The sequence below is a fragment of the Cyprinodon variegatus genome, unplaced genomic scaffold, assembly GCF_000732505.1.
Source record: "Cyprinodon variegatus isolate N-32 unplaced genomic scaffold, C_variegatus-1.0 Scaffold25, whole genome shotgun sequence".
Classification (NCBI taxonomy): Eukaryota; Metazoa; Chordata; class Actinopteri; order Cyprinodontiformes; family Cyprinodontidae; genus Cyprinodon; species Cyprinodon variegatus.
The window spans coordinates 309446-326524 of record NW_015150478.1 but is presented as its reverse complement, the minus strand read 5'-3'; the positions used below and the strand labels follow the sequence as shown (position 1 = coordinate 326524).

Below are 17079 nucleotides of genomic sequence, written 5' to 3'. Positions count from 1 at the left end.
GATAGATAGATAGATAGATAGATAGATAGATAGATAGATAGATAGATAGATAGATAGATAGATAGATAGATAGATAGATAGATAGATAGATCTAAAATAGGTGATTTTATGGTAGAATATTGCAAGCTGACATAGCCTGTTGTAGCATTTATACTTAAATCAAAAAATGAACAGCCAATCCATGCGATGGCAGTGATCGGTATTGTCTGTGATCAGCCCTCCCGGGATTAGTGGCAGAAATCCTGATCGGAGCATCCCTATAATCATCTGATGCAGTATTCCCTCATGGGAGGGCTATCCAACAACTGACAGGGCTGTTTAGGTCTTTCTGACAGCCGTAGCTACAAGAAAAATTTATTCAACAAACAAAATACAAAACATTTATTAAAAATGGGGCAAATTCACAGAAAGCGAGTTGCTTTTGTTTAAAATAGTTGAAAAGCCACCATTTCAAAAAAATTTAACAAACATTTATTGGCTTTTGAGAGGGTATAGTTCCAGCATTGTTCCACTATTTTTGAATTAACTTAATACAGTTCCTAAAAACAACAATATTATTGTATTGTAATATTTTTAACTGGAGGGATGGTATTTAAGCTCTCTATTGAAACAGACATGACTTTAAAAAAAACAACAACAGCATAGAAATAAGGTCCTATTTTGCTCCCAACCAGTCTCCTTCAATACACAGCCCTCCATACACCGCATGCTATACAGTGTATGAATTAAAGCTCCATCTGCAGTCATCATGCCCTGTATCCACTGAGTCATAATTGGAATATTCATGTAAGACAGTCAGCCCAAATGGAATTACCTAGACATACAGATGATCCTGTGTTACAGATTGAAGGCCTGCATGTCTGCAGCTCTGTGCAGAGGCTTCATCTCTACAGCGTTCCATGTCATACCAGCACAAATTATACCTTCTAATGGCTACAAGTATAAGCTGGGGTTGAATGGCTTCCGGTTATTGGTTCCTGCTAATGTAATCCTCTAATTAGCCAGAATAATAGTGGAAAGGGAGAAGTGCTCTCCCTGTGTGTGAGAGATGTGCATGTCCTGCGAGACCCCAGCCTAATTTTGTCCTCGTTAAGGACAATCGTCCATCATTCTCCAAGGCGAAAGAAGCTATATTCTCCCTGTGCTGCCTCTCTATGACTCACTAAGCAGGAAAAAAAAAAATCTTCCCTCTCACCTTTTCTTTCTGCCTACGTTTTACTCGCTCTGGTTGCCTGTCTCCCTTTAGCCCCCAGGGAGCTGGCTCCTGACACCATCACACAGAAAAGAGAAAATTGAAAAGTCAAAGTGTATGTGAGATGTTTTGGTGTCTCTGCCTCTCTCTTATTGTTTGGCTGCTCTTCACTCTTCTTCCGTTGTTGACTCCGTCTCTCAGGATACCTCACTTTTGACTCGGCCTCTATTTTAATTTTATCCACGTTCTTTGCTCTCACTGTGTGCTTTTCTATTCAAACCTGTGAGATATAGCTAAATTCCTGGAAGATTTATGAGATCAAGATCATGAGAGGGATGTTTTGTTAGGCTTTACCCTATCTGGGCATAGTAAGGAGGAAAATGGTTACAGCCATCAGGTAATTAGGATTCGTATTGATGAATATGAAATAGTTAGTTGTGCATGTTTGTGCTATGTTGTATGAAGGGTTGCCCTTGACTAGCATGTGTTATTTATTGATCTAAACTAGACTATATTGAGTAATGTTCAATTACTCAGTTTGCCAACAGTTGCATGGATTAAACCTTGGTTAAGTAAAACATGACTTGAAATAAAACACATAGGGCTATTTAAATTCTCACAAATCCAATAATTAAGTCAAAGGATTTGTGAATTTCAACACCGTTCAGAATCACAAAAGAGTGGCAAGGAACAACCTCAACGCCACCTTTACGCAGCATTTTTTCCTCTGCTCTGCTCTGCTTTGCTCTGCACCTTTTTAGCCTCAGTCCTGATTTACTGTGGAGGTGCTCTGAAAACCAGGCACTTACCGCTGTTGTGTTGATGCCATTTTTTTGGCCCCAATACCGATACCCGATACCTGGCTGTGCAGTATTGGCCGATACTATACCGATGCCATCTGTTTGAAATTGATGTGTGTGTGTGTGTGTGTATATATAAAGAACTGCATACTACTTGGATGTAAAATAATGGCTTTGTCCAGCTGCTGACTACCTTTGTGAAGCAGGAAAAAGACGAATACAAAGTGAATCCAGTAGAACTATTTATTGCCTACCTGGAATGGGTTACAATGGTTCAATAAACTTTTGGCTCTCAAAATGGTATCGGTGCCCTACTTGTTGGTAATCACAGATACCGCCATTTTAGTGCTGGATTGGGCCCCCGCCTGATACTGGTATCAGTATCGGTGCAACACTACTTATCACACAAGAAAAGCCTGTGAAAAATACCGAAGTTGAACTAAAACAATTAATCTTTTTGAAGTTAAATCACTTTACATATAATTAGCTTTTCCTTTTTCTACAGTGGATGAGCACTCTCAGTATAGACAGCTTATATGTTTTGCTTATTTTAGTGGATTTAATGTTTAAATGTTTAGCTTTTATTACCTAGACAATGTTTATTGCCCAGTAATTAATCAAATAAATTAAATTACCAATATACACATATATTTAAATATGCGTATTTATTATTATTGGGACACCTTTCAGAGATATTAGCATGTTGTCAGTGAATAATTTGTGAAATGCAGCCTTTCATTGTGGGATACCGGGGGTAGCGCATTATCTGATCCATCCTCGCAAATCCAGTTTTTATAATGAAGGAAAATCCCTTGTAAAAAAAATCATGACGATGTGTAGCTACTAAAATAGATGTTTTTGGATTTAAACAAAGAAGAACATCTCTGCTACTAGCTGGAGCGTGCTCTTCTTCTTTTCTTTTTTCTTCTTCTCTTAGAGCACAGTTTAATTTTTGGCTAGCAAACCAGTGGCTTTCATATTTAATGTCTTGAACCTTTAAAATATTCCAAATACTGATCACTGGCTAAAAGGCAACTCTATCGTCGTATCAACAGAGGAATCAGCTTCTAAAAAACAACACAAATCAAAAGTGATGCCAGAACCAGTGATGTTGGGATTGACCCAGATACTGCCGATCCTCCAACAGGAGGATATAACTAAGCAGATGAAAGCTACGTTTCAGCCTAACTGGCTCAAGCTACAATGAATGAGCTGCTTCATCTGTAACATGTAGGGTCCTGTACCCTTTACCAGCCATAGCTATATCACCTTAACTTTGCATCGCCACTCTGACAGTGTTTCTCCCACAGGAGATGATGATGCTAGGGAAAGGGCAAGAGAAAGCAGCTGAAACAACAGCCAGGCAGACAAAAGATTGAAAATGAAAGCAACATATTAATCTAGGGTGTGATTAGCACAACAGAATATCTGTTGTCATTAACTAATGATCCCCAAAAAAAATATAAGAGGGGATTTCCTACCTAATTTCAAAAGGGAAATTCAAGCACTGCATCCTGATGACATTCTGAAGCCAGTAAGAGCTGTTGTTGATGGTCCAAATAGCCACATCCAGCTCCAGAGCTGCAGGTTGCAGACTCCTGAGACAGACTCTGAATTGGCTCCTACAGCAAAGATAGACTCGAGATTGATAAAGCTGTTTTGGCAGATGGCTGTACACACACCATCATGCTGCACTGCCCTGTGCTGCGCTGCAGAGGCAGTGTACACGCTCTTATTGACTATAATGGTTGGGTAATTACTGTGGAGTTCGTTCGGTTGAAATCCAGAAATGGACGTGGTGTAAACTGGTGATAAGGGAGAAATTCAAAAAGCTTTCAGCATTTGCTAAATGTGTGTGCCACGTTGGATAAAGGGGCCTTTGTGTCACTATGCACAAAGGAAGATCTGCCAAAATAACTTTAGTAAGCAAACCTTGTCTGGCCACTGATGGAGTTTGCTCACACTTAAATGATGCACTATGCATGCATTTAGACAAATGCCAATACATAATAACTTATGTTTATGTAAAATAAACGCTAGAGCACAGAATTCCTCATCCCAAAAAACAAGCTGCTGGTATTTTTTCTGAAAGGAAAAGAAGGAAAAAAGCCAGTTTCTGCCCTGCTGATGTTACAAGCATGAGTGTGTAATATCACAGAAGGTAAAATATCTTCTCTGCGTTGTTTTCCTTCCTTAATGCTTCACCATTGAATGCTGTGGACTATTCCACTATTGAAATAGAACATTAAAATTATTGTTTAATTATTGTGTTGTAGTTGCTCACAACTGAGCAGATTCTCTGACGGCATTTCTGTATATAAAAAAAAAAATTGTTTTACTCCAAGAACGGTTTGACAGAAAACTTTTGTGGTTTCAATCCATGACTTTCTCCTACCACGAAACAGGTGTCCAGCACATGACTCGCCTCCAATTGAATCTTTTGTCCAGGTGAACACCAGGTTATTTATAATCCTTCACTTTTTTGCCATGATCTTTTGACTTGTTTCTTTTTCTTCTGAAATCTACAGTTGTCTCTCTTGTCTTATTGACATTCAGGATCAGAATACTTTTCTTTCTACACCATGCCACAATGCGGTTAACTGCCTCCTGAGCGTGCATCTCTAATACACCCGACTCCTGTAGAGTCATCCCAGTAATTCTGTAGATGACAGGAATCTGTCTTGTACTAGAAGTAGGAGGTGTACAAAATAAAAAGGAGTGACAGAATGAAATACCTTTCCTCAGTATGTTACCATTATGACAATTTGAAAAAACTTAGTTTGAGATCATTGCAAATTTATTACAAATAGAAAACTAGGAATTCAGATTTACTGCCTCTAAATATTCACAGCCTTTTGTTAATTCCCCTTTGGCAGCATTTACAGCCTTCAGACTTTTTGAACATGATGCCAGCAGCTTATCACACCCACCTCTGGGCGGTTTGCCCCATTATTTGCGGTACATATTAAGCTCCATCAGTCTGGATGGGAGGTGTTTGTGCCCAGACATTTTCAGATCTCTTCAGACATATTCAATCTGATTAAAGCCTAGTTTCTGGCTTGCACATTGCAGGATGTTTACAGAGCTATTTTGAAGGCACTACACTGAGATCTGGGGTCATTGTCCTTTTAAAAAATGAAGCCATATTCCACGGATGTTGCTGAACATTTCTGCATTTATCTTCCCTTGTTGCTAGTTCCTGCTTCTGAAAAGCATCCCCATAGCATTATGCTGCCACTACCATGCCTCACTATAGGATGGTTTTGGCCCAGAGGTTTTCTCACAACATGGCGCCTGGGATTCACACCAGAGTTTAATCTTTTTCTTTATCTTTCTTTGTTTTTGCAGAAATCATTGTCTTTCTGGAAAAGTGCAATTGTGAATCTACCCCAGAATTTAAATGATTAATTAAAAGACAGATGGGCCATCCACTCCTGTGTCCAGTAATTTTGATCATTTAAATTACTGAATGGACCTGTTTTGGTTGGTTCTCTTTAACAAACACTCGGATGGGACCCTTTCTGTTTACAATTGTTGTGCTAAAAAATCTGCTTTTTTGGTGGCGTAAAAGTCATACTGAGATGTAGTCAAATGTAAAATCCCTCACATTATGGTCCGTCTTTGGTTGTACGCCTTGGGAAATAAAAAGTGTTATATCCAAGAGTTTAAGATATGGTAATTTAGTATATTTGGGGCAGAGCTTCTTGTATTCATTAATCAGTGTCCAGCCAGACCTCCTCCTCTTGCTGGGACACAGCTGCATGATAAACAAAGGGAGGGGTTTTCTCATGGTGCTCCACTGGTCAGGGAGTTGATGTTGTTTGATGTGCGTTCACTGAGACTCTCAAAGGAGCAATATTGAGGATGAGCATAGCTGACGTGTGGGACAGAATGAGCATGTCCTCTCTGTACCTTGGCAGGTGCTGCTCATGGAGCAGCTCACACTGAAACCCACAGAGAGCCGGGCATCAGCCTTTGGCTGCGGTCGCTTTCCTGTAGAGAGAACATATGTTGTTAGCACTTGAACTTTCATTTTTTTCACTTCTAAAACAGTCTATAAAATCACACTCTGGGAGCTGTGAAAATTCCATTAACTTTATAATATAAAAACAAATGTCTTTATGGTGCATAGTGGCTCACCATATGCTACCTCTCACAGTAACTACATTTCCCTTTATGGACTGTTGAAATCAGATATTTACAAACACTATATAAAAAGAGGCAATATATTGTTTATGCCCTGTGACCTGTTCTTGGGCTGTGCGGTTTAGCCATAAATCAAAATTAATAAAAAAAAAAGTTCCTTTTTTTTTTCTCTTCAGGCATTCACATATTTGGTTCCTGGTTTTCATAATTTTAATTGCCTTCAGTGCTGTTTCCAGAATCCATTGATTGTGAATTTTACTGCTGCCTGGAAGGGTGCTTTCTTGGTTGTGCACGAAAGCTGTGATGACCTGAACACAACAAATCCAATTTTGCTACCGGTCCAACAGAAAATCATGTCGGACGAGGGCATGGCGTCTAGCCCACTTTAAAAGTGAATGGGGATGATCACACAATACGATTTTATACAAGGAGGCTGCTTGAGTCCGACTGATATAGACCCATTGGGAAGAAGTCAGTTTTGGAGCTGTGCATAGTGAATACAGGGCCGTGCAAAAACAAAGAATGAAATATAAAAAAAAGAATACCCATTACCCATCATAGGAATTCAGGAGGACAGAAAACAGATAAAGTAGTGATCCTCTTTGAGCCATGCAAAAAACAAAATAACGAGGGACAGCAAGTGCAGGAAAGCAAAGTTCATCATTCTCACCTCTTAATGAACAACAAACTTTACAGATCTCTCTCTGAGAATCACCTCTCAGTGCCTTAGTCAGCATATACACCACCCCACAGCATTTATTGTTTCTTTTTATTCATTTATTTTGATTTATTTATTTATTATTTTATTATAGGCGTATGACCATTCTCAATCTGCTCTGGTTTGAGAAGCTACACGGACTTGTTAAATTGGGCTTTGCTTTATAACTGCGCTGGTGTTTTTTCTTGTCTTTCTTTTTTTTATAATCTTTCATAATTTGTTATGTTTGTCTTTAACTTAAAAAACAACAACAATTAGATCAACAGAAAAAAATCATCGGACTGACCTTCTTTCAGTTCAGTACTTTTATAGGTTTAAGGTCAAGAGAAGGGCTGCTAACAATTGATAAACACTTAACAGTACCAAGATGGAAACTATTCTTATCTGCACCCTCCGAAATCTTCTGTTGTTATGTGGAAAGAAAAAGAAAATCATATATATCAATTTTACATGAAAAATGTTTTTATTTTGATATTCTGTGCAAAGTAGGACTGATGTAAAAATTTGTTGCTGAATGCAGCAACAAATGCAGCAATCCATATTTGCAATTATTTAGCCAAGCATCACTTAATCAATATCACACATAAAACATTCTAAAGGTTTTGTTTTTAGGCTACTTTTTTTAACTAATGTGAATGGAAAATGTATGTTCCCCTGCCATATCACATCTTATGATGCCTCTGGGATTATGTGTACTAGCTGTCCTTTCAGTCTCTCCCCCCCACCCTTGTATTTTCCCTACTGAGCTGCCATTTGCCGAGTGATGATGGTAGACCTGCCACTGTTTGCTCCATTTAAATCTTGTGAAAGGCAGGGGGGAGATTACTAGCCTCTTAGCTTTTGGTCTAATCAAAGGTACTATTTCAGCACTGCTGGATGTTACCTGCAATAAACCCATCTAAAAATACACAACCCAGTAGAAAGTGGATCAGATAGCTGAATACTTTGAATTTTTCATGCCCATGATTAGTTGCTGAAGCACATCAGTATTGGAACTTATTAGAAGTTTCCATTAACTGCATTTATAAGAGCCTGATGGACGCAGTTCATTCTATTTTGGGGGTCGGGTTGATGACATAACATTAGAGTTTTTGAAAACAAGAACTGGGTGCACAAGCTTGAAATGATTAAGGGGTCTGTCAAAATGCTCACGTAAATTTCTCAGGCTGCCTTATTGTGCAGCAGAAGCTAATTTCATCCCTTCATTAACAGAGCCTTGTCTCGTACTTTCCTTTAAAACAAATCCCACCAAAAACAAAATTTTTGTATGTTAAAATAAAATAATATATCCCAAGTGTTCATAGTGATACTTTATCTTCTCCTTTTTAGTGTCCTAAGTGTTTTTTTTGCAGTCTGCCATGTGATCTATGTGGTCATAGCTTTTCCTCTTTCTTTTTACAACTCCACTGGAGAAATTGTGACTTGCTTGGCTGCATTACTCCTGCATTGCGCATATATAGTACTGCTAGATAGGTTATGTTATAATAATTATAAGAAACACATGTTTACTAAGATCCATCCATCCATCTTCTTCCGCTTATCGGGGGTTGGGTCGCTGGGGTAGCAGCTTCAGTAGGGAGGTCCAGACGTCTCTCTCCCCAACCACTTGGGCCAGCTCCTCAAAGGGAATCACTCCCAGGTCAGCCGAGAAATATCGTCCCTCCAGCTTGTCCTGGAACTCCCCCTGGGCCTCCTCCCAGTGGGATGTGCCTGGAACACCTCGCCCAGGAGGCATCCTAATCAGATGCCCGAGCCACCTCAACTGGCTCCTCTCGATGTGGAGGATCAGCGGCTCTACTCTGAGTCCTCCCCGGATGACTGAGCTCCTCACCCTATCTCTAAGGGAGAGCCCAGACACACTACAGAGAAAACTAACTTCAGCCGCTTGTATCCGGGATCTCGTTCTTTTGGTCATGACCTAAGCTCATGACCATAGATGAGACCATAGAACAGATCCCCTCAACACCTTGGTTACGCCTAGAAATTCTGTCCATAAAAGTTATGAACAGAATCGGTGACAAAGGGCAACCTTGGTGAGGTCCAACCCTCACTGGAAACAGGTCCGACTTACTGCCGACATTTGTTTACTAACAATTAGAGTAAAAACAATGTCTGAAACATAGAATAGAATAAAGCAAAATAAAACAAGCCAAAAAAACACCTTAACTTAATCTAATTTAAAAACTCTCTCTAAGCATCTCTATGCCAATTTTTATCAGCTGTGCATCAACATGAGATGCCTAAAACATTCTAAACAGCTTTAAGGAGCACGATTACTGTTCTAGACCACAGTAGGTCATCATTTTGTACACAGGCTAAGGTGTGTTTGGAATCATTGTGCTGTTTGAGCATTTGCCCTTTTTCTTGTTTCAACTGTATCTATATTTATAATGAGGTTCAAGAATTTGGAGTAGTCGTCCTATTGTTATATGGCATCTAAATCAAAATACCAGTAATACTGGTAGGCCCTACATAGCTTAAAAGTTTTTTATTATTTCAGTCCCTGCATGTAACCTTCTCGTTGTCGTCGTCAAACACCTTTTTTCTTCTATCTATAAAAAAATGTTCTACAGAAGCCCTCTGGCTCGTCCATCTGGATGGCTGCAAATTTGTGTGTCTTGGTTCCTGGTCTGTTCCCATCCAGTTGACTTGAAAATATATTGTCTATGGTTGTAGTTGAGTTTTTGCCTGAAAAACCAATACTGTTTTATTTTCTTTTTTTTGTGGTGAGGTGTTTTTTGATTTCTCAAACTGTATCCTGTCAAAGATAAAGTGTGAAATCTGTTTTTTTTTTACCCTCTCCCTCCCCAATGTGACTCAGAGATAAAGGCGGCGCTATAAGGGATCTGCTTTACAGTGGGGCCCTTGGCAGCCGTAAGAACGCGCCAATGGCAGCGTTCTGCGACATGCGTGGCCTCAATAAATCTCCCTATCAGGAGTTCGTTGTTATGGCTGTTAGCACTTCCATTCGCTCCTTTGTTTTCTTCCTCATACAAAACAGTGATGGGCAATAAAACTAGATGATGAACAAGTAGTGATGCTAAGATTATGCATGTAATTAACTTAAACGCTACAATTTCTTTTTGTTTTGTTTTTGTTTGTTAATGTCCGGTACCTGCACAGTACGGTCAGATTTATACAGATAAAAATGAAAAAATTGTGGTTAAAAATAAATCCTTAAATGCTGTGTGACCAGCTCCAAAATGTTATTTTAACACAAATGGGTTCCCTGGTATGCTTTATGGTAGTGCCCATTAAATGATGCTCCTGTACACCTATAGTTGGATATTTTATCTCATTTGCTCTTTTATTGGTTTTACTGTTTTTTTATGGCTACCTTATTTTCAGAATGCATGACGCTGAACATGAACACATATAAAATACCCAAAGGACAGCCTAATTAACAATGTTGTTGTAATTAATGATGGTATTCACATAAAAATAGCTTTTTTTAATATTATGACTAAGTTATTCTCTCAAATAAGTCCATGAATTACTTTAATGTACTGAGCAATGCTGTGTGTGATGAACAGTGAGCCCTTCTGTTACTCACCTTCATTTAAAGAAAAACGGAAGAAAAAACTGTCTAATCCAGAACTTTGAAAATGCTCAGATTCCTGCAGCGTCTATGCTTATCTGGCAACGTTTATCTTACAAAGCGACTGTGTAATGAAACCTTTACTGGTCAGTTCCTGTCCTGCTCTTTGTTCACCAAAACAGGGCATTGAAGATGAGTTCAGAGGAGCAGAATCCAGATCTCTGAAAGTTAGTGAATATCTTAAGAAACTTCTCCAGTCCTTGTGGCAGTTTTAAGGTTATAAAATATCCCCTTAGCAGAAGGATTTTTTTCCTTTTTATATTTGTACTTTCCCCACTTTTTGGTTAATCACACTGTGATCGGCCTGTCCCTTTGATCCCCATGTTGGCTTACCTGTTAGGCTCTTAGCAGACAACAATGTACCTGTCGCTCTAATGTAACAGCAAGGTTTATGTAAATCTCCTGCTCATTTCCAGCTCTCAGTTTAATGAAGACTTCCTTTCTTAAAGAAGGCAGATTCCTATTAAAGGTTTATTTAGGAGAAGCCAGTAGAATAATTAAAAATCTGCTCTGGCCAAATAGGATGAAGAGAATCACTTAAAGCCAGTGATTACTTTGCTGTGTGTGTGTGTGTGTGTGAGTCTTCCCTAAGGCCATCACGACTGTTTGTAATGCTGTTGAAAGTGTACAAAATGAAGCTTAACAAAGAAGTTGGCACATCAGATGCTTGTAATTCACTTTACCAAATGTCTTTTTTTTTCCTTTTTCTTTAGAGTGGACCGGTGCTCTCTTCCAGTGTTTCCCCGCCCCTCAGTGTTCTGACCCACTGTCTGTCACCCGGTAAGTACTCTCAGATCCACCTCCTGCTATCATCACAGATGCTCTCTCAGTCTTTTACGTAATCATCGGTTCACTGCCTGGCTTGCACTGCAAATTGCTCTCACCTTTACAAAATGGAGCACAATTTCTTGTTAATGTTCACAAAAGGGCATGATGTAAAGTGGTCATTATGGCAAACAACAGTGGAAAAGGTGTATGTTGGTCTCTGTGATTGGTAGAGAAAGGAGATTAAATATACTTTCCTCAGTGTATTGGAATAAAATGGATTTATTGTGTTTAAGAAAAAAAAACAGGTTTCCTTTCTGATGGAATATACAGCCTCCTACTTGGATGTATGGAAAAAAAATGTATCCTTATTAATTATATAATTTGTTCTTGGTACAGTAGTCTGTATCTGTTGCTGTTTTTTGAGGTTCCTTATCTAAACTGTATCCAATAAAATATTAAGTTAAACAACTATTGTCTAAAAATACCTGAGGATACTGAAAAAATGAAGACAGATGGAGCAGGGGGTTTTGGTTAAAAGTTTCTTTCAAATCATGGATTAATGTTAAAACAAATGTAGATATTTCTTAAGCCCTTTCCATCAATGTTCTTTGCACGTACCAGACAAAACACAAGCCAGCTTTAATATTTAATTCCCGCTATCTGTTATTGCCAATTACTGGGCTTGTTTACTAGAACCCTGAGAGTTGGCAGATCTCTTTTAAAAGGTGGGTGTGTGAGTTTGTTTGTGTGTCTGTGTGCGTCTGTCTTTGGTCTAGGCTTTTTAATGGCAGAATACTGGAGTCAGTTTTTTAGCAGATGCATGTTCTCTGGTAATACCTCAGGGAGAGCGGTGGGACTGGTGGGTCCCTGCGGGTCTTTGCTAGTCCCTTCATAGCTATAAATACACACTGGGATCCCATTCAGAGGATTAATGTGAGTGCGCGTCTTTGTGACGCCGCTGCACTCGGCCGAGCTGGAGGCTATTACTGTCCTGCAGGGTTGCTATGGAGACCAGGGGCATCAGAGAAGAGCGCAACATCTGTGGGGTGTTTTGTTTGTCAAGAAAGGTTTTCCTCCTCTTGCTTTTCCCTTTTTTCTCTCTATGTTTGATCAGTACTTAAAAACTCACTTCTTCTGACAGGAGAAGAATAATTCTGTTTTTTAAGGGTTCATAAAACTCCCATGACTGTGTGCCACTGGTCTTCAAATCAGTTGTAAACACGGCACTTGATCATGGAATAGTGTACATTTCTGAGCAAATTTTCAGCTGCCTGTGCTCAGTCATGCTCACAGAAGACCCTCAGGGTGTTAGCCTGCTGGGACTGGGGGGGGGGCTCTCTTTACTGGGTTCATGGTAGAGCAAAACTCACATTCTGGGGAAGCATTTAACCCCTGGCCCGTCTTTTTCCCTCTCTCCTTGGCTTCCCTCTCTATATGGACATGTTCTATTTCCATAGCTTCTTTCTGCTGGCTGCCTTATCCACAGCTCAGCGGGGCACAGGTTTTCTGTTGATAGGTACTTATTTGGGCAGTGGGAAAACTCCCTTAATTTTCAGCAGCTCCCAGTCTTTCCTTCTGTCCTCCTCCTGTCTGGTTCAAACCTCTACCTTCTATTTTTTGCTTCTGGAGTCCCCTTTTTTTACTACCCCTAAGATATTCTTAATACTTGCAGAAATATGCACCTATTTAACTTTAACCAAAAAATATCTCCTTCCCCTAATATTTCTGGATAGATTTCTGAACCATCTGTGCTGATCTCTTTGGTTACACAGCATACTTGTGTGTTTATATATCTCAAGTATTTTATCCATATTTGGGTACACCTGACTTCGATCAGCCTTCTGTTGGGGGTCAGCCTTCTGACCTCCTAATCCGGTCTAAATTAGAATGTCACAGCACAGTGGTGCACGGAGCAGTGCACCTCTGACCCCATGATGTAACATAGTCATTTTGGAATCATTTGTTAATTTTGCTCAGCATCTTTTCACAAAGGCCAGTTAATTAACTTCATCTAGGAATTAACTCACTGTTCACAGCATATTCTGCATGAAACCATAATGATCTCAAGCTACATTAGTTATTCTGGAATGAGAATATTCTTGGTGCTTGTGTGTCTATCCAAAACACACAGCTAAAAACAGCCAGGAATGGCTAAGATGAAAACATTGGACTCTGAAGTGGCCTACTATGAGCCCTGACCTAAATCCTGTTGTGCATCTTTAGAAGGGGCCGAGACATGCCGAAAAGGCAGCCATATAACCTGAGACAACTGGAGCAGTTTGCTCATGAGGAGTAAGGCCAAATATCTGCTAAGAGGAGCAGAGGCCTCATTGACAGTTACAGGAATCTTTGGATTGCAATTATTGCCTTAACAACATATTAAGGAAAGAGTATGGTCATTTTTGTCCAGGCATGTTTGATAGAGTTCATTTTAAAATAATTCTGGTAAAGCATTGTTGGAAATCATGACTGACTTCCATTTCTTCATTTTTATAGATTATTGTTATTTCTTATTACTTAAATCAGATTCAGGTTCTTTCTGTGACCATTGTTGGTTTTTCATTCATTAAATAAGGGGCACCAACAGTGTTTTCCACCAATGTTTTCATATTTTCGCCTAGAAATCCTAAAAAAAAATAAATAAAAGAAAATTGAGTTTTAAGCAAATATCAGTGGGTTTTGGTGGTGGGTTTGGAGGGGATGAAGTGCTATTTAAGTTGCAGGCAACAGGTTGTGAAAATGGGGTCTTGTTAATCATGATGCTTGGACCTTGTTTGAGGTGTTCCTCAGGGGTCAGTATTCTCACTAGAACTATTCATTCTCTAAATGACATATGTACATTTACATATATTTCTAAAAGTATTACACATTTTTTTGCAGATAATGTAAATATTTTGTAGAAATGTAAGAGCTTATTAAGACTTATTGGATGATTTCACTGATGTTAAATTAGTAATTTTACTAGATTGTCTGAAATGAAAACATTCTTTGAATTATTTAAATTGGAATGTGGGTTATATTTTTTGTCAGGGCTGATAAATAATGTTCAAATGTATTTTTCTGTAACCAAAACAACTTTTTTGTTGTTAGAGCAAAGTGTTTTTCCCCCCAAAGATGTTTTATGATGTAAATGTTGGTGAGTCATTAGAATTCAAGAGGACAAGAAGCCGGATTTATCCTCGCCGACTAAAAACATTTTTTCTGTTGAAAACTTTTTGTCCAAGCGTCATTTAGCAATTGGAATCTTTGATATAAGGGAAAGAAAAATATTAGGCGGAAGGACAAGAATAAGAAACATACATGCCACAGCTTGAGCAGGGAGTCAGCAGCCAGACCAGCTTGGCAACCTTAGCTGTTGTTTGTGAATGTTCTTTGCTTTGCGAGTTAAAGTGAAAAGGATTTAAAACATATAATTTCTTGCAATGTCTGAGTGTTTTATTTAATGTAAATCCAAGTTCTCTTCAAAATGAAAGCAATGCAACAATCTTTAATGGTGAACGCATTAACGGTGTTGAAGCTTTAGTAGTGTGTTGGAAGTGGGGGATACAAGACAAGCTGTAGTATTTCCCTGCTGTCCCACTCCTAATAATCTGGCAGTTAAATCCACCAGCAGGGATTTAGAAATCCCACTTGAAGCTAAATATATGTTCCCAACTCTAATTAAGTCCCAATAGATAAGTGATTATGTAAATAATTAGTGGTTAGAGAGAACTTTTACTACGCTTGGCATAAAGTTAACAACAAATAAAATAAAAACAAAATTTCTCTTTAATTTTTGTGTTCTGTTCTATTACTATTATAACATAAAGATTATTTTCATTGAATCAAAAATTTTATGATGTGATCCAGTAAAGCTATTTTTAACTTAAACAGGTCTTGTCAGTTATATTTGTTTAAAACAAAAATTGTTTAATTCCACATGCTTATTATCACACATAAAGCTAAATTAATTTTCTATGTGCTAATTTAAACATAAACTTCACTTTCAATGTGTTTTTTATGTCTCGCTTTACACTTTTTTAACCACTCACTGTTCCTCTCATCTAACACCAATATCACCTACAAAGGTTACTATAGTTTATAATGAGGTATTTCACATGGGTTGGAAATCTAGATACGGAGGATGTATTGAGCACTAAGGATTGATAATTTCAGAAGTAAATCCGGCTTTAGCATCTGTAACTGTCTGTAAACAGGCAGAGCTGTTAGAAAGAAATGCATCACCAGTCTGAATACTTGGTGCTCCAGAGGCTGGTAAACACCTCCACATTCACAGCATGTCCCAGTCTCCTGTGTGTGATGAGCTTAGCTGTACTGATATATAGGTAAATAGTGTGTTTTTAATGCCCACACCATCTCTATGCCGTTCTTGTTGTTTGTGACATACCTGACCTGTTCTTCTTAGGGCTGTCATCTACTTTTTAACACAAACACGAGATCAGCCAGAGGGATAGCTCATAAAATCTCACCATTGGGCTGATTATGTTTCTACAAAAAAGTATATAAAGTACTTTTTATAAAACTAATCAAGTATTAACATTACAAAGATGTAAAAATCAGCCAGATGGTTGTAATAAAGATCAAGCATCATAAAGTAAGAATCTTAAGTTCTTTCCAACAAATTGTAAAAATAAGAAAGAATCCTAATTAAGATATTTTTCACAGTTTTATTTTTAATATAGTTTTAAACACTCAATGTGTACTTTGTAAAAATCCAGCCTTGTTGCCTCTTTCTACAACTACTGATTTTTCTGACCTCTGGTCATGTAGCTTAATTAACTGTGAGCTGTTTGATCAAGTCTGATATTGTTTTACATTAATATTCCTTGAATACATATGCATAATTATACTTGAAATGTCTCCGTTTAAACAGCTTTCAAGTTTTGTAAAAAAAAAAAAATGATAATCCTTCATCACTGACTTTAAAAAGTGAACTCAGTTATTTATCCTAAGCTAAAGGGAAATGTTTGCTGTAGGAAATGTATATACTATCCCTAACATTCATGTCCAACTGCTAGTTGGTGCATTTATGTTCTTTCAGGCCACAGCTGGGCGCTGCAGTCTGTGTGCTGCTGAAAGGTAGCGAGTTTCCCTCTCTTGCTTAAGCTAATTATGTAACATGTGGCTGAGGAGCATGAGTGAGCCTCAACTATAAAAGGGAAAGAGGATGGTAGTAGAGATTCGTTGGACTTGGGGGGGGCACATTCTTTCTTTCAGCTGCCTAATATTGCTTTAGCTATTTTAGCTGAGAAATTAATTCACATTTTGTAACCATGTAGATGGAAAGACAAAACAGTCTGAAGCCAGAAGAAATGAGAATGAAGCCAGAAGTCCGGTACATTTGTCATGACAAGAAAAGCTTAAGTGTTAAAGTCAACCATAATTTAGAAAAAAAAAAAAATACGTGAGCTTTTCATCAGATAATCATTCTATTTCATAATTTTCAGTTGATTAATTAGATTTTTATACAACAGAAGGACAGATGGGTATTATTACTGTGACAGACAAAACTGTTTGTAGTCTTATCACTATTCTGTCAGCCAATTATTTAAATCTGACTCCAAAGTACTTTATTGATCCCAAAGGGAAATTGTTTTTGCAGTTTTTCTTTTATCCAGTGAGTCGTTGTAGATGTTGATAGCTGTAGGCAGCAACATTCTTCTACAACACTCTTTAACCAGATCTGTAGAAGCCTTTCACTGAAGACTCTCTGTTGTTGTTTCAACAGTTGTTCTTTGTGAAATCATCTCCAGAGGTTCTAGAGGAGTTCCTATAACAGAGCTGGCCTTCTTTATCAGCTTGATGTTCTTTTTGAAGTCACTTGGTCGGATGCTGTTACCACAGCAGATGATGGCAG

At 38.4% G+C, this 17079-nt stretch overlaps 1 protein-coding gene across 2 annotated transcripts in view; it reads left to right on the top strand.

The window, feature by feature from the left end:
* plcb4 (phospholipase C beta 4) overlaps positions 1-17079 on the top strand; it is a 76020-nt gene that overhangs the window by 13671 nt on the left and 45270 nt on the right. For both annotated transcript variants that reach the window (XM_015394855.1, XM_015394845.1), the window contains exon 3: positions 11168-11234. The gene's annotated coding sequence lies outside the window, so the exon portion shown is untranslated. The remainder of the gene's footprint in view (positions 1-11167; positions 11235-17079) is intronic.